Raw genomic sequence first — 25,813 nt, 5'->3', positions numbered from 1 at the left:
GGTGTAGGATAGAACGATGAGCTGAAGAATGAAATCAAAAGCGTACCTGCGATATGACAACAACTAGTCGCGATTAGGATTATGTACAAATATTACGTAGTATCGTGATTTCGAGTGAAGGTTATGAAAAAGAAAGTATCACGAGGAAAAGATCGTATTCAGGTTTCGGCGATTAAGGGAAGGTGGATGAGAAGGAAAAATTTTTTTCCGTACATATAAAAGGTGTGTTGCGAATTGTTAGGAATAATGCGGACAGTTGTTGGAATGTATTAAAATTTGTTAGAGTATCGTGAGTCGCTCGAATTTGAAACTTAGTATTTAATCGATTGCTAATTTATATCGTACTCGCTGCATATTCATCATGATGTATCATTAACACTCGCCATTACATATTTATTCCTCATAATATTCCCAAGGAATTTCCAACTTTCCTTTAAACTTGGTATACACGCATATACGGATAATCTTCTTCTATATGCATGAAAATGACGCGTAGCAAAAACCGTGACTTATTATAAAATCGCGCATCAAAAGCGTATAAGCGCAGGATGTTGAACGCTTGCATGGAGCGCGCCGGCCGCTCGCATCTTCCATATCGCGCCAGTTGTTACTTTTACATGGTAGCTACACGTTCGAAAAGCAAAGGGCTGAGATTTAGCGTCGCTCGATATGCAAAAGCTTCGAAACTCTGAGGCGGTATTCTTGCCTCTGTGCTCCCAACCTTGCCAAAGAAGGAACGGGAGTAAGAAAGATAGGTAAAGGAAAAAGTAAAAGAGGGAGTAGGGAAGGGGAGAAACTTAGGGATGGGGGCCAAATGAGCTCGAGGGTTTGAGTTCTCTCGAGCAAGAGCTTTCTTCCCACCGAGGGATGCTGCTACCATCCTTTTCGCGACTCTTTTTCCCTCCTATCTGGACTGCTCGCCGAGTATTTCAGCTCTTCCAGGTAAAAGCTAAATGGTTTAGCGAAGAAGGGTCCTGTAACAGAAGCAGCATCCAAGATTCAAAGGCCACGGTTTCACGAGCAACCGCTCTTCTCCATAAATTCGTAGCCCGTCGAATTAACGCCGACCGCTGGGCGCGCGTCCGACAAACGTACCAACTTTGCCCGATAAAACTGTCCCTTGCATATTTCATTGGCTATCGCCGCTGTGCCTGTATTCACGTCCCTTCCCAAAAATCGACGTAATCACGTTCGCGAGATACCAGAGACCCTTTTTCGCGGTTTTCCGCCGTGTTGACGACTCCAAAGTAGATACGATTATTTAATTACGCCGAATAAAGAAGAAAATCAACTTATCCAAATTAACAACCGTATATACGTATACGGTGATTCGATACGATATTATATAAGCTAAAATCGGAACCCGATTTTCGTCTCCACCAGGAAAACTGGTACATGTATAAGCTTACTACATACGTGTGTGTGTGTGTATGTGTGTGTCTACCTCTTCCTCTCTGTCTCTGGCTTTGCAATTTTGCAAAAGGGTGGCGAGGACCACGCGGAGGGAAAGGAAAGAGGGGTAATTGAATCCGAAAAATCGAGCGGTATGCAAATTTTTGGTGGAGACGTGTCGTTAACTTATACGCGGGACCACGTTTACCGGGCTGGGCATCGGTGTTTCGTTGTGGCGAACAAAGTGCCGGTTGCAAAGCGCGCCTAACAGTTGCAGTTTTCATGCAATTTGTATTACAGCCGCGAGTACTCGGTAATTCAGTGCGCGCCTGTACGTAGCGCTCGCTAATGAGGCTACAGAACGTACCACGCTACTAACGAATAGTTAATACGTGCAAAGCGACGACGTCGAAACTCGCGCAAACGAGACAAACTCTGTAGCGAACGGTCGATCGTGCAAGAAAATTCACGATGCTAGCCGCGATACTCGATTAATTAAAGGGAAAATTATTTTCATTCCCTCCGAGCTTGGCAATTTTTAACGCAATCCTCGCAATATGTAAACAACGAATGACGCTGGCCAACTCGTTTCGGAATCTTTAAAACCGATTAGTACGTTAGATCGTTGATCGACTGACTACACGTGGAGATATAGTGCGCTTTATAGGATTTTCTTGACGATTACTGCTTTTACGTACACGATGGATATCTTTCTTCCAATTTCTATCGTAATCTGAAAATTTATCCTACAACCGATCTAGTCGAGACCGGTTTAAAGAAAAATATCGATTTGACGGAAGGAGAAATCACGTAGAAATTTGCGGGATGTATCAAGAAAACGATACAACTAATAGAAGTAAACGATCGAATAAATAAGAGGGACATACGAGAATGGAAGTATACAATAGAGTTACGACCGGCATTTAATTATCGATTTGATATGCACTATTAAACGGGGCTTCGTATCGCAGCCTGTGTCGCGAAATAATTAGTTGTGTGCTTCTAGTAATTGAAACCCAAGTAAATGTAATTAATATAACTATGTCGCAAGAATATAATGGAACGTAATTTAACGTGTCTGTGGCCGTATACAATCGCAAATGAAAATAGTTATATGGTCCAGAGATAACAGGCCGATAAGTCAAATTACCAATTGTCGATGTTAATTGCTCGCGTGATTCAATAACGTCATAACGATGGACTAATAAACGAACGAAGCGAACGAAGAAGGGGTAAAGACCAAGAAAGATGTGGAAAGGAAATGCGAACACAAAAGTATCAATGTCAAGAACAAGCGACTCTATGTAATCGTATTATATTTTAAAATTCTATACGGAAAATCGGAAGAATCTTCTCAGCAAATAAAAAGGAAAATGAAATTTCAGGCAATAGGAACTTAAAATGGAAACAATATCTATACATTGAATTAATGATAATTATTGACGTGATTTAATTTCGATTTCATAACGATGAATTGATACACGGATAAACGAAAGAGAAGCAGGAATAATTAAAAAGCAGACGACAAGTAAACGTGAGCTCAAAACGATTTATGTCAAGAACAAGGGACAATAATATTTTTAAATTCTACGAAGAAGAGGTATTTTAAGGAATTTCCGATGATAGAAATTTAAAATATGTGAATTATTGCATATAAGAGTAAACGCAACAAAAATTCTCGTTAAAGGATAAGAATCCTTTGCTCGATAAAATGCGTAATTATTGCATATATCTAGTCTTCTCTATGTTCTCCCATTTCCGTCTAACACCTTTTCCTCTCAGTTATTTTTCACCGTCTCTTTCTTTCTTCGCTGCGTTCTTTTTGCGCCCATGTCAAGCTGCTGGTTATTTGTGCGGAAATAAGCGATGAAAATAATGCCTGTGGCGACGAGGACAGAAGTACAAAGAAGGACCAGCAACGCCGCTAAAAGGGAAGTGAAAAAAGGTGCATGTAAGCATACGTCTGTAAGAGGAAATGAGGGCCGGACTAACGGAGACAGAAAGCCGCAAAGAGGGAAAGGAAGGGGTTGGAAGAAAGACAGTAGGAGAATAGAGGCAGAATAGACGGCTTAGAGGCACGAGCTCGCAGACAAAGACAATGAACGTTCTACGCATCGCGACAAGACAAAGACACGGTGGAAACGAGCAGGTTGGAAAGTAGTTTCGAAGGTAAATGCGTACAAAGAACGCGATGGAGAGGAGTAAAGAGAGAGGTGGAGAATGGAAGAAGGGGATGCCTTGCGCAATATACGAGAGGCCAGTTATCCCGCCTGTAATTAATTCCTGTTGTACGCCAAGCTAAAGATGAACTTGCCTGATTACGGCTTAACGCGACGCGTAAGGTTAAGCGGTAGCGCGATACGCGCGCTTAGTTGCCAACGAAGCGGCCTGCTGCCGCGAACAATGCCGGAACGTCACGTATACTCGATGAATCTCGACGTGGTTCAACGATCAAACGACTCCTCCGATGTGAATCGTTTCCGTGAAATTACACGAGGAATTTGTTTATCCGGCGAAATTGTTGAATTCTCTCGTTTCTAAGTTTCCACTGTCACGGGAGCCTTCTTACAATGATAAAACAGTTAGAAGCTGAATAATCTGAGATGCTAGCTCGGATCGCAAACGAGTGAACAGAGTGGAGAGTAAGGGAACGTTGAAGCGCTAACGTCGAGTTATCTCTGTGTAATTAATTTTTGTTGTCTTCGCCGAGATAAACTTTAGCAATTACCTCGTTAGCCCGCGACTACAAGCGTGCGAGGTACGGTAACAGACGCTAGTAAATAGCGATTCATTCCGTGAATTCATATCCTTATATGTGGGTAAGTACGAAGAACGCACTACTCCAACTCTAGAAACGAACATTCGCTTCGTGCCGTCATGATTGTCGTTATTAATTTCTGTTGTTCATCGTGGCGCTGCTCGAACAATTAGCGACCGTCCTGGCATGGCGCGCCGCGTTATCGGACTGACGTTCACAGGATCTTCCCGCAGAAAACGTCGGAACGTTTCGCGAGAGAAGCCACGCTTCCTCTATTTCCTCTGCAACCGGATTAAAGCAAACAAACGCGTTTCGCCCAGCGTGCACGGCGTGTACGAAAATTATCCGAGATTGTTCTAAATTGACTGCGAGCGCGATGTCCCTGCACGAGATGCGCGAGGCGCTTTTAAAACTCCGATTTCAAACCGTGTATTAGCTCTTTTGCGAGATTCCAAAAGGCAATTGTTGCGACAGTGACTCGATGAATTTTTCGTCATCGGTTCAGGCAGGTTTGGTTAGGAAAAGATTTCATCATCAAACTCGTTGTCTAACGAGCCCTTCCAAAGTTAGACGTAGTCTAACGGTTCTTCAATAAATTACAATCGTCACGATGCGTGTACCTCCTTACGTCAAACTAATTGCCGACGTTTTAATAGCGTCGGTTTACGCGGCTGGTTCGCATAATTGCAACATTATAAGGTGTGTGCCAGCCGTACATGCGAGAAGTACTCAAGCGGCCCTCGGCCGCCTTCTACGCTGGAGTGTCTGGTAATTGCCTTAATTACGACCTAGTCCGACTTACCCTACCCGCTTATGTATGGCCGTTAGTAAATCTTACTTCTTTTCCTCTTTTTCTCTGTTTTTCTCGCTTCCTTCGCTTTTTTTCTCTTATTTCTTCCATTTTGTTTTCCTTTCCCCCTCTTTTTTTCTCTCCTTTTTCCTTGATTGTTTTGTTCCTTACAACGCCGGCCGCTAGCCACCGTCAAAGGCGAGAAACAATTTGTTGAACTCGCCTCGTGAAACGCGTTTTCGTTTCCTTAAGCGTTTGCATACGTATATATGTCGCGTATGCCTTTTTCTTTCAAAAGGTTGCTCGGCCACAGAGCCACAAGAAATACACGCTTCGCCGAGATACAACGTTTGAGTCTTACATATAATGATTCGTTACGTTGATTTAAAAATCATTATCACGGGTACCGGGAGAAAATCAAAAGAAATCAAAGAAAGTCAAGAGAAATAGTCAAGAAATACAATTTATTTTTATAAAAAAGAAAAAAAAATGGGGAACGTAAATAGCATCCCTTTCAAGAAGCTCGCACGGTCAAAATGCTTATAGACAACTTCCTCGAACGGAAATTGAAACGTTCCGAGTGGTATAGCTCTCTAATTCGTGCAGTGACTGTAACCCAATGCAAATACAGGACTTCTACGGGACTGGGTTCGGAATCTGCCGGCACGATGAATATTTAATGCCCGTGAGCAGGGTTAGCAACTACGATAGGCGAGTACGAGGCGCGAAACACGTTAGAATTATCATCGCAATCCGTTAAACAGCCGTTCATATGACAGAGGTTGCAGAAAAGTCGCAGGGAACTCGATTATTCGGAGGGTCAAAGTTACGTAACAGCCGGCGTTATCTTCGCCGGAAGGGCATTAGTCCCCCGGAAGTGACAATTTCCGATCGCGAACGTTTCCGTCGATCGGCCGTTCGCATTCATCACCGCGTCGATCCATCATCTTGCCGGACTGGATTAACGGCTAACCACTTCTATCGGTGACTTTTATTGGAAAACACCGATTGGAAACAACGTTTCGTTCCATTTCATTGGCGAAATTCTGCAGTTTGGATTTTTGGCTTTTATGGAACGCAGTACCGTGTCGGTTGGATAGATCGAATATATCGGTCGATGTTTGGGATTCCATGTTGGGGTTGCAACGGATTCGAAATGAAAAGTTTAATAACTGGGGTTCTATCCTCGCTTGATTATTAAAATCTGCGCTCGATACTGCTGTATCGTTCACATACTTCGAACTAAAATTATTTCTATATATTATATTATTTACAGAAAGTTGCCAAGTGAGTATATTTCGCAGCATTGAACACGTGCGACTGAGAACAATGTTAGGTATCCTCACTATCAAAATTAGTCTATAAATTTCATACAAGTTGCTCGGAAGATTTGCTTAACGATTCATGCGGTCTGATACGATATGCATTAGAACTGTCATTTTGAGGCAGATCCGAGTTTCAAATCCGCGAAATTCGAAATGAAAATTTCAAACTTTTAACATGCGTATAAATTCAGAGCGTCGTTTCGGCGATGTACAGAAATTCTTAATTCAAACAACAAACTCGGGCAGGTCACGTTGCCGTCATAAACAAGACCAAGGAGCTGCCCTAAAAATGAAGATCCTGCCAGAACGATAAAGTTGCAACGCGTTCGTGACGTTTCTACGTTGGGCGCCCCACGATTCACAACCATAGAACAGAGGAACGATCGAACAAATTATTTTCGAAAGTTTCTCCGGCAACTTTGGGGGTTAGCGTTGGGACGGAGGACCCACGGGTACTTGGAAAGGGGTGACAAGTTCAAAAAACACCCGTGGGAATCGTGTAAACCCAGTTCCTCGCGGAAAACTTTTCCCCGCGACTGGATTATTTAATCAGCTGTACGCATAATTACTCCTTAAACTTGAAATACGCAATTCGCTATAGTTTCTTGATGTTTGCTCGGAAAAAATTATCTCAAGATTTCCTTTCCAGATCATTTTCGTCTACTGAGATTTTTTTCGGTCAAATTTCATTGACGTATTCGTTTGTTTCTTTCGATATTCGAGAAATTGCTTGGAAATTGCAGTCGATGGAAATGTATTCTTAGCTTTTGATTCTATATTAATGATTTGAATGAAGTATAACACTCTGAGACGAGTGATTACGATTAGCAGAAGAGCGAAGCGAAGATTAGTTCAAATCGCAGGGAAACCGCCAACAGCAAAATTATTCAGCTTTTGAAGTTTGTAATGCAAGTGCGGTTCTGTGTAGATAGTCCATTCGGACTCTGGCCATTATTAACATACTATAGCTTAGTTTCATGTGCTACCGTGTGAACACACACCATTGTAAGAACACTAGTCAAGCGTCTCAACTTGCTGGGACACGCACCTATGCATCTACAGGGACCCATAACTGCCTAATAACGTCTCGTTCCTTATATCACATGTCCTTCCTAACAATCGGGAAACTTCGTATCACCGGTAATTAACTGTGTGTCTGGAAATCTTTCCGAATGCGCGGCTACTAACTCGAATGTTAACGGAAAACGTTCGAACAGCTGAAGCGAATGATGAGTCACGAGATGATGATTAGGACTAGATCGCGAATATTTGTGCAAGTTCGTCTTTTGCTGAACGTAATTGAAGAACGTAAACGTCGAACTGGACTACTTCATATTTTACAAATTTTCCAATTTTATTACAAGTGTACGATTAATATTCAATTCTTAAGGAACAAATTCCTCACTCCTATAGATTCATTCATCACAAGAAGACAACATAAATAATGGTGAACCCTAAACGAAATTTAAAAAAACAAGGTTCGTAACGCCATCACTTTCTTATACCTTTCAATTAACGGAGTTGATCAATGTGATTTTTGAATGGCTTATACGTTTGTATCCATCTATAACATTGCTGTAGATATTTCTATGTTTTCGCGTATCACACGCAATTTACACGTTTTTCCAATAAATCCGTAGGTGTCCGCGGTCTAATAATTAAATTCGCGAAGAGCGCGTAACTTCTGAGCTAATATGTAAATATCAATAAACATCTAAATATTAACGAATGATATAATTTTCTACGTTATACAGATAATTCCGAATGTATTTTCCTGTTTAACATCTAGACTCTATATGTATCAAACTATATATGAGAATATCCATATTGTTGGTACGCAATTGTGTCAATGACGAAGACGCAGCCCAATCGACTACCTATATAGTTAGAACTGTTTTGAAACTTCGTATCAATCTTCATCTGTTTCTGACAGCGTTCGCGAGAAATCGAAAGAATTTTCGCCTACACGGTCAGCTAATAGGCGGTTAACCACGGGAAGATTCATAACGGGCCAGTTAATCGGCGATGGTTTGCACGAACCGCAAGATAAAGCCGCACACCGGTAGTCAGCCGGAGTGTTATTGAGTAGCTATGCACAAGGATGTAGGGGAGAGGGTATTCGCCGAAATGGTGAATAAGCGGTCCGATGTAAGGATAGACGCCGGAGAAATTGGGTTAAGACGGCACCACGGGGAACAGTTTCGGATTATCTTGCACATGTTACCCAGCTACACTTCCTAGAACCTTATGAGCTGCTGCTGTCTCCATCGTTGTATCCCTGCGACTCGAATATTCACGATCGATGTCACAAATAATTCGCCGGGTGACGTTTGACGGAACGTGTATCGCACGGAAAACAAGAACGAAAGAAACTTGTTGATTTATCGCTTCGTGATTCTGATTTATCGTATTGCTGCTCGTCTGCATGATTTTTCCGCTTTATTCCGCCTGTGTTCGTTGTGTGCACTGTTCAACGAAAATATACGATGCACACGATAAACGAGATTCGTATTGTCTGGTAATTAACAGAACCGAACACGACGAGGCGACTCGTTTTAGGTAAATGTACGAAGGGAACGACGGTGTTTGTTTGATTCTCTGCTTTTATCGAAACGAGCCAAGTTAACGATTTTTTTCTTCTTTTTTTTTTTTGTAGAAGGAAAGAAAGGTAGATAGATATTCTATTGACCCTATAAGTCTAGTAATAAAGTTTTGTATAACGGGGAGAAAGACTAGCGGAGAGATCGATGAAAGAAATTGGCTAAATATTAACGTTCCTTTAAACGGAGACTTCAAAGGTGACTTCGAGCTAGAGAAAGTCGATACAGATGATTAGAGACTTCACAGAGAAGAGAATAATAATCTTTCACCAAACCATAATATTCTATGTAACAGCTATTTGATATTCATGACGTCAGAGCAGAAAGATTCCACGAATACTATCCTGAACACGTGAACTCCATACTTGAGGCGAACAGGTCTACAGGTTTCAAAGAAAATCGTGGCGAACTCACGGAATTCTTTGCTAATAGCGTCATGCTTTGTACAATTCAAGGTCTTCGAAACCTCAAGGCCTCAAAGACCTTGAGTCCTCGATATCTGAGGTCTTCCGACATTTTGCAGGTTCAAAATCCACTATTCTCAAGGTATCTATAACGGATTCCACGAACCTGGAACGCCTCTCATCGATTTGGTGCTTTGCATATCGAGTCTCGTAAGTGCATGACGATCCGAATTAACTCTCGCGAGTCCAAAGTGATTTACATCTACAGCCTCGATACGTTCAAGGTAGCTTGTGTCTATTTCCACGAATCTATCGCACTTCGTATTAAGTTTTACAAACTCAGAGTGTTTCTTGTGTATTTCTATCTGTTTCCAGGTTCTAAACACACTACCGTATCCCATCCCATGAATCCAAAATGTACCACATTTTACCAGAGCCGTACGGAATATCCAGTTACCATACATTATAAATGAAACATCGCTTTAAAACGTTAGAAACGTATTCGACTATCCGGGAATTTTCGTTGTTATTACTTTCACCTGGAAAACGAAAAGCAAACTCGACGTGTTCCCTTCCAAAATATTTCCCCTTTAATAAACAGGCGAGAACGGCGTTCCAAAGGAGGAGGAAGGCGAGAGCGGAAATACTCGTCGTTTCTACGTGTACAAGCGTGAAATTTATGCATACTTGAGCGAGTAACCAGCCAGCTCCAGTGAAGGACAAAAAGCAAGGAAAGCCTGTCGGTGCTCCGGGTGTCGCGACTGTAAGCGCACGCTACGACTCATCCCTCACAGTTTCTGTTCGTCGTTCGAGTGAACTTACCCCGGCGCGCAGTCGAGAAGTCGGCCAGCCAGCTCTTCGAACAGGCCAAGAGACCGAGAACGGAATGGCGTAGCCCGGTGGGATGAGTTTGCTAAATGCGTCGCACCAACCTATGCATGCTAATGCCTATCTTACAGGCTTGCAAGCACCAAGCTTTACGACACCTGAACCTGTGGATCTCCACTCTACGACCGATCGAATCGCTTCACCCTCTCCAACTCCCCTCCTTCTCCTTTCCAAGACTAGACAGAATTCCAGGGCTCTTTGATGGTCAAAGAAGCCTAACGTTTTACCTTCCGCCTCTCATCGTGATATTGGACGTCGGCTATTTGCATTAAACAGTCACCAGCGCATTGGATCACGTATTGGTTCTAATAATAATTACGAGGAGAACGCTAATCGCGTCGGAAACACGTATTAAATTGTATTAAGCGAATGTATGTATTCGGTCTAGCAAGTTATTTGTTGTACCGTTTAATGCGCCAGCGTTGCGGTGCTCGTCGCACATTTATGTTCCCAGCACGGATCACGATCTCTATCATGGTTCATTGCAAAAAAAGATTATCACTCTTGACGGCTTGAATTTTTTAACATCGATCTGTCGACGTTGACCGCAGTTTTTGCTGGTATTAAATATTGCGTTACCAAAGGATCACTAATGAATATTTTTCGTTGTAAATTTTATCCTTCGGAAATACGAGTACATATGATATTTTATTTTGGAACGGAATAAATTGTAAATATTTGTAAATTTATTTATACAGTAGAAATAATCTTTGGAGTATTGATGTCGCTATAGCAACACGCCAGTAGAGAACAAAGGATCGAATAAGTCAACTAGTAAATACCTTTTCTATGAAATTTCTAAAACATAAAGATCGAAAATCAGAATATACCGTTCTGTGCTCGGAATTCTAAAGAATAGAAAAGATCCGATAAAATGCGTTCGCTAATAAGATGAAAAGTGAAATGATCGAAAGTCATGCGTCGCTGGTGAAAAGAAATTTCGGGGGTTGCATTATTTAAGACGGTCTTGCTATTTCTATGGTGCGTGTGTGTAGCACTATCTAGTGAGAGGAAGTTGATCGATAAAAGAACATGGAATCGTGTTACCTTGTTCCTTGTCGTTTCCTCCTTCCGTAAAAGCGACCGGAAGTAGACGATTGGTAGCGAATATTCAAAACGGCTGGATAGCGGTATAAGTAATGCGAAGAGGGGTTTCACGATAACCAGTAGTATTCTCGTAAGCCGGATTAAACGGATTAAGCGGCTGTCTTCGTCCCGGGTCGTTCCTTAAGCTCACGCACGAGGTTTCTAGTTACACGGTAAGGATCGTCCCTTACTTCCAAAATGGCGTTTGCGAGTCACAACTGGTTGGAAAAAGCAAAAAACAAGAAAACAGCTGTCAGACACGTATGTATTGTTTCAAATCAATGTTTAACTTACGAGTAAATAAAACGATGACTGGAAAGGCAACGATACTCGACGATAGGTGCAAGAGAATTTATAATACGACGTAAAACGACTGCTACCGTACATATGTTCAATTAATAGAACAAGCATTCGTTGTACGAAAGGTGCAATATTAAATACGCGAGATTACACCGTGAAAATTTATTACAAAAACGATTTTATGAATTTCACTTTGAGATAGTGCACGTACTTTTACTATGCCGTTGGCCTCGTTATTAATAACGAAACGGCCAGGTATTTAGCTGCAAGATAAAAGAACAGGAAGGCACGTTTTGATAGTTAATTTTAAGCGGGAGGAATGTCGAAGATGAACCTGGGAACCCTTCCTCTCTTGCCGATCGTTTCCATGTTTCTGTCTCTTTTTTCGTTCGACTACGTGAGTAGATTCTACTTTTGCTTTTACTTTTGTCTTTGTCTCTCGACTAACTTCTACCATTACTCTTTACACATTCATTCCATGTACATACTCCCACAGAGATCATACCACTTGGAACCTATGTTGAAACCCAAGTCTCAAGAAGAGATTCCCACGGGATACCATCTCGTCATTACATAAGGAATTGGAACACAGGGATTAATGTTTCGCAATTAGAGAATCCAATGGTGAACACTTGGGTGTCTCGGTATTGACGAATATTTAAGGAATGTCAAGCGATACTCGGTTTTCATGGCAGGTTCAATTTGTCCACGAGCACCCGAATCGAAATGCTCGCCCTTTAGATTGTCACGTTTTATAAAATATTTTTCAGAAATTGATGGAATGTACTTGATATTCACCGACGATGCCGTTATTAAATGGAATGTTTTTACGCCGCGCTCCGTTGTCTTTTCCCGCCCCTCCCCCTTCCCAGTCCTGAGATAAACCCCGGCGATGCTAATATAAAGAAAATAAATACTTGAGTGTAAAACTCGTTGAGAACAGAAAAGTTCTTTCTTCCAGCGCTCGATCCGAGATCGCAGGAGCCTCGAATCAGCCTGCCAATTTCCAATCATTCGCGTAGGCAATTCTCGCCTCGTTGTCAGTATATCGTGTCGTCACATCTGCCTAGTTTATCAAATTTCACTTAAAAAGAAACGTTTAACCTCTCGAGAACGTTTAAATTATATATTTCACTGGCGAACCACCGAACAAATTTTCCAAGAGAATCGACCGCTTAATAATCTATTATCCAGCCAAGTTAAATACACCCGTGCTCGATCCACTGCACTGCAGGCCGGTGTCCCGGTTCCATTAGTTCTTCTCCGTTTAATCGATCCGGGCATTGGCTTCGATTTAATCGTACATTTACGCCTATCGGTCTTCGCCTTCCCGGCGATCTTTTTTACTCCAGCGATCAATAGGCCGAGGGAACGACACCGTTCGACCCTGCGTTCGTTTAAAAATTGAGACGTCCGACCGAATTTGCTCGATCATTTCGCTACGACCGATCTCCCTTCTTCTACTAAGTGCGACGTCCAACAACGCGTTCGACCCACTGGTCAACGACGACCGATACAATCGCGACTCGTAAATTATTTACGAACACAATGGTTCGACTCCAAGTTCTGCGGCCATCGTAGCGAGGAAAATGGGTGGATGAAAATGGGAGGGTCGAAGAGGGGAATCGTCGGGTCAAATTGCAACAAATTAACCGCGTTTAATCACCACGTGGTTGGACGAGATTTTTACCCGCGGTCGAAAGACCGGATGTCAACGTGCCACCATTGACAGAGGCGAAACTATTGACCCGGCCCGTGAGACCCAGAACTCGACAGTTTTTTACATCCAGCTACTCTAAACTATGAATGGGGATATGGAGTTGGGAACACGTTGAAATTTTTAAGTTTACACGCGGAGAGCCATGTGTGTGATCACGTCGTTCGTTAGAATCGTTCAAACTCGATAGTGGTTATCGTTCATTATTTTTATCGTCTATTTTTCTTTCCCTCTACGTACCTCCTCCCGAATCGTTTCAACCACCACCGTTTCGGCTCGGCTGTTGTACTTTTTTCGCGACATTTTATTTTTATTCCGCGTGTAACACGAACGTTCGTAAAACGGTGGCTGGATATTAAATTCATAAATATAACGCCGCGATAGCCGCGTAATCGAGAATAAATAAAACGACGGGAGTGAAAAGTTGGTTGTGCGTTGCTTCTGGCGCTTCTGGCGAGAAAAAAGAGCAGCGCCGTTTCGAAATCAATTGGTGGCATCGTAAAAACCGAACGACGGTATCTTCGTCGACGATACCGAGTTCGATGAAAAATACGAGTAAGGTATTTCTGTGCTCACCTTGCGTTCTGTTGCCGCTATTGGTGAATGATCTCGCGTATCCGGACGCGTGACAAACCGTATTCGTCCGTGACTAGATTCCTATTTTTCTCAGTAACCGTTAAAAACAAACGTGCCGGATAAAGTCCCGAGTGATGGATCTCGCACCAAGGCAAATTCGTCACTCGATTATTTAGCATTATATACGGTGCTGAGTACGTACGCTACTCAAGGTTCCATTCAAGCGTTCATCGCTTCTTAACTGTTAATGGCTCGGCTGCATCAAACGTACTTTGCGCTGCCCCGGTTGTCGCCATTTTAATATTTCACCGGACGCGATGCTGGTGTAGCATGACTTCGTGCAAAACCGACGCCCCACTCGCGCCACGGATGGCCCGGTTTACATCGTCGAGTTATTGCCAAGCTGGCACGGTTTACCGTGCCGCGTCGATTACGCGGTAACATTGATAAAATTAACGATTACACGGCTGCGCTTATCGGGCCTTTCGTACGCGCGGAAACGAAACGGCGAACCTATTTGGAAAACAATCTAGCCCTGTGCAGGTCGTCTCTATTGGAAAAATCGTCCCATTCTACTGAATCGAAGCTACGTATTTAGAAAAGCAGCGCGCGAGGCATTGAGTCGATCGAAGTTGATTACGCCTAGACGTTTCCGTCGAATTTAATAAAACTGGCTGAATAGTACAACTACTTCCTACACGACGATTTCTGTCGATCGTCTGGGACGCTATTACGCGCAAAGCGGTAAATTCGTGCCGGTATAATCGGGGACACCGGACGGTGAGTGAATGTACAAACGGACAAGCAGAAAACGCGAAAGGGAAGAGCGCAAGCAATAACGCATCGGCAGTTCTTTCGGGACGAAAAATGTCTCGATTCCTTTTAGATCGTTTCTAGTATTGGGATATCATGAAACAGTGTTCAAAGGCGAGTGTGTTCGGCTCGCGTCACAGTGACGCCATGACATGAGAAGAATGGCAGTATTCGAGAAATGACAAGCGTGCAAGCACCAGGGGCGGCGAAGATCCCAGGGCCAAGTGCCGTTCCCGCTTCGTCGTTTGACCGTAAACCTGGAATCGAAGAATGCGCCACTCCATCAGCAGTAAACTTTTGCGTACTTTCCAACGCGCCAAATACCAAGACACCCTCTGCCACTCGCGCATCCACGGTACATCTAGCACGACCGTACCTGTCGTACAACTATGCCCGCCAACTTTCATCCTATCCTTATCTTGCAACCGCTATTATTACTCTGTTGATTTAGTTTTGTGTGTGTGTGTGTGTGTGTGTGTGTGTGTGTATATATATATATATATACACACATGTATGTGAGTTATATGTTAGCGTAGAGGCAAGGCTAAATATTTCTGAAAGGGTGGAGAGATCGAACAAGAGAGAGCTAGGTACCATGAAGAAGAAAAGAAAAAACAGTGATAAAAGAGGAATGGAGAGAGCAAGGTGGATAGGGGATGAAACGATATATCGATAATCGATTTTCGCGAAATCGACTGGCAGCCTCGCAACGGACCGACACGACACCGATACCGCTTTATTACTTCACGAGCCTGTATATAGGTATTATTCAACCGCCTAATTTATCGTCGCAGTCTGTGTGTTTTGCACGTTCGCGCGTGTACCGCGTTTTCTTTCACCGCAGCCCCGCAGGATATAGCGACAAATCATACACCGTGTAGTGTGTCGAAACGTTCGTTAATAGGGTCAATTTGCTCGCGTTTTTTATTCTCCCGTATTTCCGCGCCAGCTTGTTTTCCTTTGAGTTAAAAACCTTACGAGCGCATGTCTGGAGTCTACGAGAACTAAAAGCATGTACTTTTTTAACTTGCTTCATCTTTGCAGAAAAAAGAAGAGTACTTTAAAAGAAGCGCAGGTCGTGAGAATTTCTTCTCATTTTGAAGAACTCGAGAGCTCCGATAGCAAAGCAGCGGGAAAAATATTCCAAGGGGAATGATCCGCAAAAAACGCGACAAAAACGGCAACGAAAAAATCGAGCTTCTCCAATAAAGTCGATGATACACGAGTGTATATTTACCATTCGCGTTTTACGATCCAGTTACGCTCTTTATCTTACGATAAAATGCAAGATAATAGAATTCCGGGCTTACAAACGCGCTTGAGGCATAAAACGCTCCGATTATTTATTTATGAACTATCGATCTTTAATCCGCCTTTGGATAGGACTATTAATCGAAACCCTATCTCGTTCCTACGTCACCACTATATTCCCATATTCTACGACGTATTTTCTCTTCCAAGTACAGAGGAAAGCAGTTTTTTAACCAAGGCAAATTTACTTCATCCTAGTGGTGAGCAGACGCGATGGTTGAACGCGAGGTTGGATGAAAACGAGTGACAGCCGGAAGCAAATCAAAGAGACGGAACACGCTGTTGCATAAGTAATGCGCATCGTTTGCAGATCGCGATGTAAACTGGCGTACAGATCGCGATATATCGCTCGTATTCGTCGTAGCTCCCAGGCTCAAAGATCTTATATATACGAAATGACTCGACTACGCGGAGATGATCCAGCTTTTCCATTCCCTATTTCGCGTATTTTCCCCATCGTGACTTCAGGAACTCCTGCTTCGTGGATTTCGCCGGATCGTTTATTGCCAGAATAAAACAGTGGTAAACAAACGCCAAGATCACCATCCTGTATCGATATTCGATTTTTATTCATCCACACTAACTAATTATTTCATTCAAGGATGAGAATTCCTGAAAGTGTTATAAATTCTCGAGATTCAGGAAACTCTGTAGAATTTCTTTTCTTAATTGCCCCCGAGAAACATTCAGCGTTCTTTATGACTTGGGACGCGATAATCAAAGAAGAGCGTTGGCCGCGCTGCGAGCCAAGTTCTTTCACCGCGCCGTTCCCTTGTCTCTCCTAATTGTTTAAATTACAACCGAAAAGAGACGCAGAAAACGAGAGAAAGAGGAGTGTTTTTCCATTCCCGATGGATCTATCCCTGCCTCTGTAATTCAGGCAACCCTTCGTGTCTCAACAGTTTCGACCCATCCAATCTTCGTAGCGGCGGCAAGCGTACGCGATCGCGAAAACACGACTCGATTCAACTTGACGAGAAGCGAAATTGCACCAGAAGGAATATGATAAAAATAGTGGAATGAGAAACGAGGCGTTCCCAGGCTGCACAGAGACAATGTTACTCTCCGTGTATTCCCGAGCAACCGTAAATTTCGTCACAGTCTATATTCGCATGTTGTACAATCGAACAGTCGACATAATAACACTTGGACGCTGACCGTAAATTTACTAGCTTGGATAGCTAGCGCCGGTTAAACCTCTATTGGTATTCTCTTCGGTTAGAATCCCAGGCCAATCCCCCTTTCACCCTTTTATATGCACGTATTCGCCACCGTATACAAGCTACTACTGGTTCGACTACTCTTTCTCTCTCGCGGCCGTGCATCGTGGCTTTCTCTCTATCTCTTGAGATTCGTATTTTCATCGACTAATCAGACGCAGTCGGCTTTCTGATTAGGTGAACTCGTAGCGTAATGTATTCTTGCTGGTGGAAAAGCTGGGAGGTCATAGCCATGTGCCGAACGGTAAATCGTGAAAGAGAATAAACGACGCGCACCTCTATTTGTCTGGCGAGCAAATCAATTTGTAAGCGACCGACGAAAATGTGTTGCTGTTTCGTTGCGTTGTGTAACGCGCAGCGAACGTAATCAGCCTCTATCAACATGATATCGATTGAACATCGGACTCCAAAGTTTTTCCTTCCGTTACGTTATATTAAATATTCACATGAACGTTCGCGAATCGAAAAAGTGGATGGGTCTATCCTATCCCCTTACAACGTCTAGTTGTAAGGCGTTCGATTCCAAGTTCCGGTAGCACGTTCGGTGGGGTTGTGTCGAACCGGAAACTTCTGTACGCGTCTGTCGCATTTTGTTCTCGGGGCGACTGTCGTTTGGTTTTGTCACGAGTGTAGAGAGAAAGAGAGTGAGTCGATCGATCGGTTGGAAAATGTTTCCTCTATTTAGACATCGGTGAATTTATCAATTATCCAATGAGTCAATACAACTTGTAGCGATTGAAAAATAAAGAAAAAAAAAAATGATGTAATGTATGGTAAATAGCATTTCGAGTCATGTGTCAGAAATATGATGACAAAATACGTTCGTTACGCAAATGGACAATTTTCCGCTTTCGAATTCCATTGTAACATCGCAAAGCAATTAATTAAATGCGAATCATTTCACTGTAAATACACCATGCTGTTCCAACTTCGCGTACCTGTGCATCTCGATAATATGAAATTTTTAGCCTGTGCGCTTACTTCCGAACAAATATTGTATATATTTCCCAATATACCAAATAATCCTATAAAATCTTTCATTTTTTATGGCAAATCGTGTATGGTGAAGCATTTAGCCTCTTCGAAGTTAATCAACGCTAATGACACCGTCACCCAAGGTTGAAAGAAACAGGACGATTCATGAGCGGGAACAACGAGAGGATAGATCAGGGAAAATAAATTCGATCTCGTTCGAATGAGAAGTTTCCGATAGACCACCGATCGCATGAATCCCAAGCAGAAGAGATTGGTTCGCCAACGGATACTAAAGACGCCGTGTAGAAATCCCGAAGTCATCGACGGCGGGAATCGTCTTGGCTCCCAAAGACTTCAGACTCGCTCGGCCAGAGATAATACCGGCTGCGTGGCGCAGTGTCGCCTACGGTTAGAGAATCGCCGAGCAACTTCTTGCTCGTTCTGCTATACTCCCTTCCCTGTTCACTAGGAATTCCCAAAATTACCAGCATTACTACGGACAAAGATACGCCGCCGATCGAAGTTTCGATTCCCACGCAGCGACACCAGGATCGCCACCGGTCACAGGAAACGACACTATTTTCACGTTTTCCAATTAAGTATCTCAATGGTAAAGTGGAATCGTTTAACCTTATTACTACAAACTACTAACTACTACTAATGGCTTGGTGAAGGCTGGCGACATTATTATACCAGATATTCTGAAGTATTTTAATTAACGAACATCATGCTACGTAATAAGGATATATACGATGAACAATGGCAAAAAAGATTTTGAAAACAACTTAAAGTGTTAAAATCAGGATGGAAACGAGCGTTTCACATAAAAATGAGTTTTTGGTTTTTGAATTGAAAGATTCAATAATAGTTTTACGTTTGTATATAAAATATAAAAATACGCACAAGCGTATAACGTCGAAGCTTTAATCGCTCTTATATACTTTCAGTAGTAGGTGATATTTCCTTGACAAATGCAATTTCACTTGGATATTAATATAAATAAATTGGATATTAAAATAAATCGGTTTAGACATCGGAAATGTTAAAACAACGACTCTCCATCGAGCTTGTTTCTCTCAAGATATTGAAAATTCCATGAATTATCAAGGCTGGTGCATATAAATATAAAATAATGTTCGCGGATACCGATACACGTGTATGCGTCGGTTTGAGAACATAAGTCTGTCGCAATGATACATTGCAGTAATGAAACCGCGAGGTGACAAGTCTCTTCTCTCTCTGCCTAACTTTAGCTCTCTGTCTGCCTTCTGAACGCGCGTACGCAAATGTGATTTTCCATCTCGCGATGTTTCCTACCTTGTGCGCGTTCGAACGACGTTTTTGGACGTTTCACGTACTCCACGTGTCTTATAAATCATTGTTTACCCTTGTTCCCGCAACAGTGCGTCTGTCACAAAGAAATCAGGAAACCGATTGGATTCACCGCTTTTCTTGATTGAACAACAGCCCCGAAAGAGAAAATTTCGAAACATAGGAGTGCAGAATAAATTTGACAAGTATTTAGACATCTGGCTGTGTGTGGCGCTGCTAAATTATTATTATTATTATTATTATTACTATTATTATTATTATTATTATTATTATTATTATTATTATTATTATTATTATTATTATTATTATAGTTAAGGGAAGAAAATTAATGGAAGAAAAAGAAAAAAGACAGAGGAGAAAAAGAGGAGAGAAAGCGGAGAAAAAGGGAACGAAAGGTAGAGAAAGAGAAAACGAAGAGAGAGGAAACCGTTTCTCATTCGGGACCCACCACTGGACTCACCAATAAAACTACCTAGCAAGCTTGTATGATATTGAACACAAAAATTGCAGGGACCAGATCAGAGGATGTAAATCTATGAGAGGGCAATTAAACGGATACTTTCGAGGATAAAATTGTTCCAAATACTTCCGCGGCAATGTAAAAACTCGACATTTTCACGCCCTAATTTACAGCAATACGACTTCCCAACAATCTCATTCGATACACTCCAACAACCTATGGTAATGAATTGGCCTGATCGCGTAACCCTCGTTTCGAACTGGTATGGAAGTAAACTTACTCCCAACTTAGGAGCCTTTCGAAGTCGCGAGGATAAATTGTCACTGTTCTAACGATACCTAGGTGCATCGTTAAGGGTTGGTCGAGACTGCGGGTGGCATCGAATCCTCGCAAAAGACCGGTAAAGGATAGGTAGAGAGGATAGAGGGGCAGGCAAGGAGCACGGTAGGTAGCGCAAGAGAACACATAGGGCGAAATCGAGGCAGAGGGCTGCAGGCACGAAGGGAGATCTAGAGGAACGGGCTCATGCATATGCCACAATCTCATTTGACTGCATAATAGCATTCCGACCCAGAGGGATCGGCCGTGTCAACAAGTTACATATTTTTCTATGGTGCGCCACCCTTTTCGCCGCTAGCTCCCGCGATTCATTGTCTCCACGCTATTTCCGATATGCTCGCTGCCAATTCACGACGATTGTTTGACCGTCACTGTCAGCGGAGCTCGTCCCTGTTTTTCCTAATTGTAATCTGAGCCATGCAGGACTGTGAAAACGTTCGACAAGAAGGCACGTCAGCTTCGCAGTCAAGTGGAGAACTGTATAGCGTAATGGGCACGCCGATACATCACATGCGAAGATTTAACTATGCAGCGATAGTAGTTGTCTTAATTATCGTTAAACTTTAGACCAGGGACAAAGGTAAGTTATCTCATATTTTACCTCGCCTTACTTTCCTTTCGACTCTCTTCTCTGTCTTCCTCGTATACTTTCCATAATCGACAGATCCACTGCAATGCTCGCAGATGAAGTAAGTAAAGTGAATTGCGTAAACAGATCATGCAGAAGGTCTACCTAGTGAATGTACGATTGAAATTCTACCTTTAACAATACGTTACACTTAAATTAAGTGGAATTGTTTTTCACGATAAATTTCCATATTCGACTGATTTTTCACAACGTCATGCTTTAAAAAATTGTTGGAGAATTCAATTTCCCAAAAATTGCGAAATATTCTGAATAAATTCCATGTATGATTATCGTGTATACTTATTGCACGGTTCAAAATATGCAATTGTTTTTGGATCACGGGCGAAAAGGGAGAAAAAGGAGGGAAACATTCCAAGCGATTTATTAGATAGAAATAATGCCACCTAATGCGTCTATAAATTCTTAATACAAATCGTTTCCGACTGCACTTGTACGATCAAATAACTTCTCGTATCCAACCTGTTCGTCGCCGGTTCTCATCCGTATCGCGTTTTAAACCGTTCCGTCATCTCGTTATTGAATTTGCATGTTGCGAAACGACGAGCGTGGCCGAGTGAATTCGACAATTTTATTTTACAACAACTCGTATAATTTTTAATTTAACGAGTATGAAAAATGAGAAAATAACCGCGGGACTGTTATTTCTTCGTGTTTTAAAACTCCTTTTTTACCTACAAATGGGGCTTTTATTGGAAATTTTAAGCATTCGCATTAAAACTTTTTCGATGTCCCGAGTACGGCCACTCGATATTACCGCGAAACATGTATGGGGCACGTTTCCTTTCGCCGTCTCGTTCGCTCGGCACGGTCGTGGAATCGTATCACCGAGAATGGAAACAGGAAAGTCCAGAATATGTGGTACGAGCCAGATACGAGCGTATCCAAAGACACTGCGATGAGATTGAATGATATAGGTAGACACGGCGTATGTCAGCTAGGTCATGTCTTCGAAGCCTCGGATAACCTACATACGAAAAAGATCGAAGAACGAGGTCACTTCCGGCTGAACTACGACTTTGATTTCACCCTTTTTAACAATCCCGTTACTCATCATTCTTATTCCGTGGAAAGGCGTCTTTACAAAACGTCGATGAAATTTCTTTTCCCTTTCAATCCGTTCTACTGGAATTTAAAACACGCTAGGAGGGACGTGAGGATGTTTGAATGATTTATTTTTATAGCTGATCAAAGACCGACTTCGACTCTTCTGCCGAAGGAAGAGCAATTTGCATCAGTCAACAGGACTACTTTGGTATTCGTTTCTCGAGCATGAAGTCGTAAAAACTAAGTACGCGATTTTATTCGTATTACAATTTCGTAGAAAATGAATTTCCAAGAAAATTACTTTCATTCGTTCATATACATAAATATACATAAACATGTACCAGGAATCAATGGACCTAATAAAACTCGACAGCTAGGGTGAATGGTTTAATACTTATAGTGTTATTACATCATCGGTATGTGACGTTTAGCAGATTTCAATACATAAGCAGTTTACACCGGAGGACTGCTGGTTCAGATTCCATTTGTTCCGCCTGTCACTTCATGACGTATGTCCCATCCAGCTCGACATTTGCTCCACCCTTTCCGCAACGTATTACAAACGCTTTATATATTACACGAATTACGAGCGAACCTATTGCACGAACGTCTCGCCTGAACAAGAATTCGTGAACGTTGCGTCGAACGTTACCGGATATCTGTTACTAGGTAGGTTACCAGGTAGAAACACGAAATCTAGAGAACAAGATTGACTTCTGATTATGGTTAGATGAATCAAAGTGAAATTTTGTGAGACGATCAAAGTTAGCGACGAGTACCAAAGTAAGCGACGTAATGTCATGAAATTTTCGGAGATATTCGATTGGGGACACAGGCAATACCAACCTCTGGAACATCCCTGGTAACATAAACAAGGATGGCGTCTGAGTCCCTCAGGATTCCGCATATCCGAAGACGCAAAGCAAGAGACTGAGTTTACCGGACGCGAGTCCTCCCAACGACCTCACCAAACATCGTTAATTAACCCCACTACACGACCGGTGTTCAAATAACCTTTCATAGCGATTAGTTTCGTCTCTTCGTTCCAAGTTTCAACAGTGTACCTTAGACGTTCTCTTTTCTTCTCTTGCTATATCTTCTTACTTTATGAAACACCAATTTTTACGATTATGGGATCAAGGAAACCGAATCGGCTTTCGAAACGATCGAGTAACGGATAACGAGGGGATAGAGCGGAAACAACCTTTGTGTCTGCATTTTGGGGGCAGTTTCTTCACAGGGGAGACATCGTGATGGAAAGGAGCGTTTCACTTATCTCACGATCACTTAGAAAGCAATCCTCCACGTGTTCGTTGCAAACTTGTCTAGGTAGATTGCATATCTTCGCTGCACAGCATTTCCGAGCAAATCCCTTGACGGTGGCGTTAATAACGTACCTGGAACGTGTACGTATGGTTTTTCCTAGCTCCCTATCCCCCTATCCTCTCAAACAGGTCTGTCTCTCTTCTGGCTTCTCTCTTACCCTCGTCCTGTCCGTTTAAGCTTGGCCTTTTGCCCCTCCAGCCGCGTCCTGTCTCTTCTTCCTCTTCCTTTTCCTCTATAGTACACACCGCATATCAGGACGTGAGTGCTCCACGGCCACGTAGCTAATTATCCCCAAGAGCGCACGACCCTGAAGGTGATCTATTCGCGGTAGGAAATTTCTGTGAGTGAGAGAACGTCCCGGTAGATGGTAAAGCGGAGAAACAAGATAGCCGGCGGAGGGGGGGCGGAGAAAGGGAGAGAGAGAGAGGGAGGAAGAGAGGGAGGCCGAGGAGAAGGAGATACTCGTTTTCACAGAATGCAAATGAGAGGTGGAAGAAGGAGAGGCCACGGATGGAATCGGGACGGAATGAAAAGGAAGGAATGCGTCCAACTCTGTCTAGCATTCTCTCGGCAGGACCGAGAACGAGGTTGAATCACCCCCGACGACGGGGGCCAAGGGAGGAATGAGAGATGTAAGGTAATTAAAGCGAACGTGCACCACCTTGTAGGAGATTTAAAAGCTCGTAACTTTTTATGATTTACATTCCTTTCATTTAGTCGCACGTTCCTACGGATAGACTTCTGCTACCGTTCCAACCGCTCGTTCCTTCTCCGTTTCTCCACCCCAAGCTTCGCTTCTTCCTCTTTTCTTCGCCACCTCTACTCCCATCTTACTACTTTGCAATCTCGAGATTACGCGCGACCGGTTTGCTCGGCATTGCGAAACGCCACTTCCTAGCTAGAGATCTTTCCATTCTCGGCGCTACTCGATTAACCTCCGTACGAGATTGAGATTAATTCGATATTCACTTGTCATACTTTAAACTGATTTGCGTCGGTTCATCAATCGTTAAACATTATAGGACGATAGCGAACAAGCAGCACACGCATAAAAGACTAATCGACGAGCGATTCTTCTTTATTTCCAAAGGAACAAAGAGACGAAACATATTGTATAGCTCGTAAACCGTCGAAATAACCGCCGTTCTGTCGACGCTAGTCGTTATTCAATTCTGCATCCGAAATTGCCCGCGTTCCGACGTAAATAGGCGCTTATTGCAACGCTTAATCGCGACACCAGGCAACTAATGTCGGCAACCGGATTCGTCGTAACTTCGAAGTTTACCAACGTGACGGTTGCATCGTCGTCTCTCGTCTCTGTATCGCTTCTTCCACCAATATACGGAGCGAAGTTCGAGCGAAGCCACGCGATGATTTCACGACTCCTCTCTCCCTATCGTAACTGGGATTAATCATGAGCACGCTATGCGGCTAGAAACTTAGGCTAAGACGGGTATCGAGTTGTATTATATTATATGGCCGTACACAGATAAATCCGTACGGGGAACGAAGGCCCGGCTCTCCTTCTCCAACCATTCCTAACACAACGATACGGATGCGAAATTAGGCGAGACTAACTTTGGATGCCAACTTCCCACTTCCGACCTTGTCTTTTCTCTTCTGCATAGAAAGCCGCTGCACCGACGACCAACCAGAGACGTCTGTTCAAAGACAATGGGAATATTAGAGATGCTCTCTGAACACGGTTCGCGCAGTTATCGATTAACTCGAGCGTACCGCGCTGACAATAAGCCGGCGTGGAACAGTGGCTAGGATATGTGCTCGATCGGCGATTCACAGTATTACCGGTGCTCTCTCCATGTAAATGACCATGTTAACGAATTTATCGTCTTCGACTGGGAGCCAGAGTTAACGCACAGCGTAACCGGATCAGAAGACAAGCTTGGTGTTTGCGGTTTGTTTCCGTTTAATGACGGAAGAGATGAACGAACCAGGCAAGAGGAGTGTAGGTAAAGGGAACGGTGGGGTGACCGAGCAAATCTGCGACCAACGTCAGTCGTAATAACGATCCTTGAAAATTTAATTCCCATTTCTCCCGGTAGAAAACGCTCGCCACGCCGAATTTCTATGGGCAACCATTACAATTCCCGTGTGATTCTGCATTTTCCCTCGTTACAACAATGTTAACGTCCTCTTTTGTTAAATAATCCACGATTCCGATCACCGTTCGAATCCACTGCGACGGACTTTTTATATTTTCATTCCTATTTTCCATCGTCAGCGAAGAGACCGTAGTTCCCTTTCCAAAAGAAACTAGTCGACATGAGATCGAACCCAAACATCACACGACGATATGGTCGTTTTCTATTAACGTTATTCAAAGGAAAGCTGATTTAGGTGCAAATGAGCGAAGTTCAATGGAAATCAAAATTTGCGGTCGTGCATGGATCATGGATGGAAATAAAAAAGAAAGATAATAAAAGAAAAATACAGTGCATGGTGGATGGTACGGAAAGGGAACAGAGGGAGGATGGATTTGTCGCGGAA

General features: G+C 42.9%; 1 protein-coding gene across 8 annotated transcripts in view; it reads right to left on the bottom strand.

Annotated features, from left to right (window-relative positions):
* Window positions 1-25,813, bottom strand: part of Scgdelta (sarcoglycan delta) — a 218,882-nt gene that overhangs the window by 132,815 nt on the left and 60,254 nt on the right. The window contains exon 2 of one of the 8 annotated variants that reach the window (XM_069114816.1): window positions 11,205-11,461. The exons of the other annotated variants lie outside the window; for them this stretch is intronic. The gene's annotated coding sequence lies outside the window, so the exon portion shown is untranslated. The remainder of the gene's footprint in view (window positions 1-11,204; window positions 11,462-25,813) is intronic. 8 annotated transcript variants of the gene reach the window in all.

The sequence above is a fragment of the Bombus flavifrons genome, chromosome 6 (genome assembly GCF_040668555.2).
Source record: "Bombus flavifrons isolate JBK064 chromosome 6, iyBomFlav1_principal, whole genome shotgun sequence".
NCBI classification, from domain to species: domain Eukaryota; kingdom Metazoa; phylum Arthropoda; class Insecta; order Hymenoptera; family Apidae; genus Bombus; species Bombus flavifrons.
The sequence above is the reverse complement of the archived record's forward strand: the minus strand, read 5'-3'. Positions and strand labels throughout refer to the sequence as shown.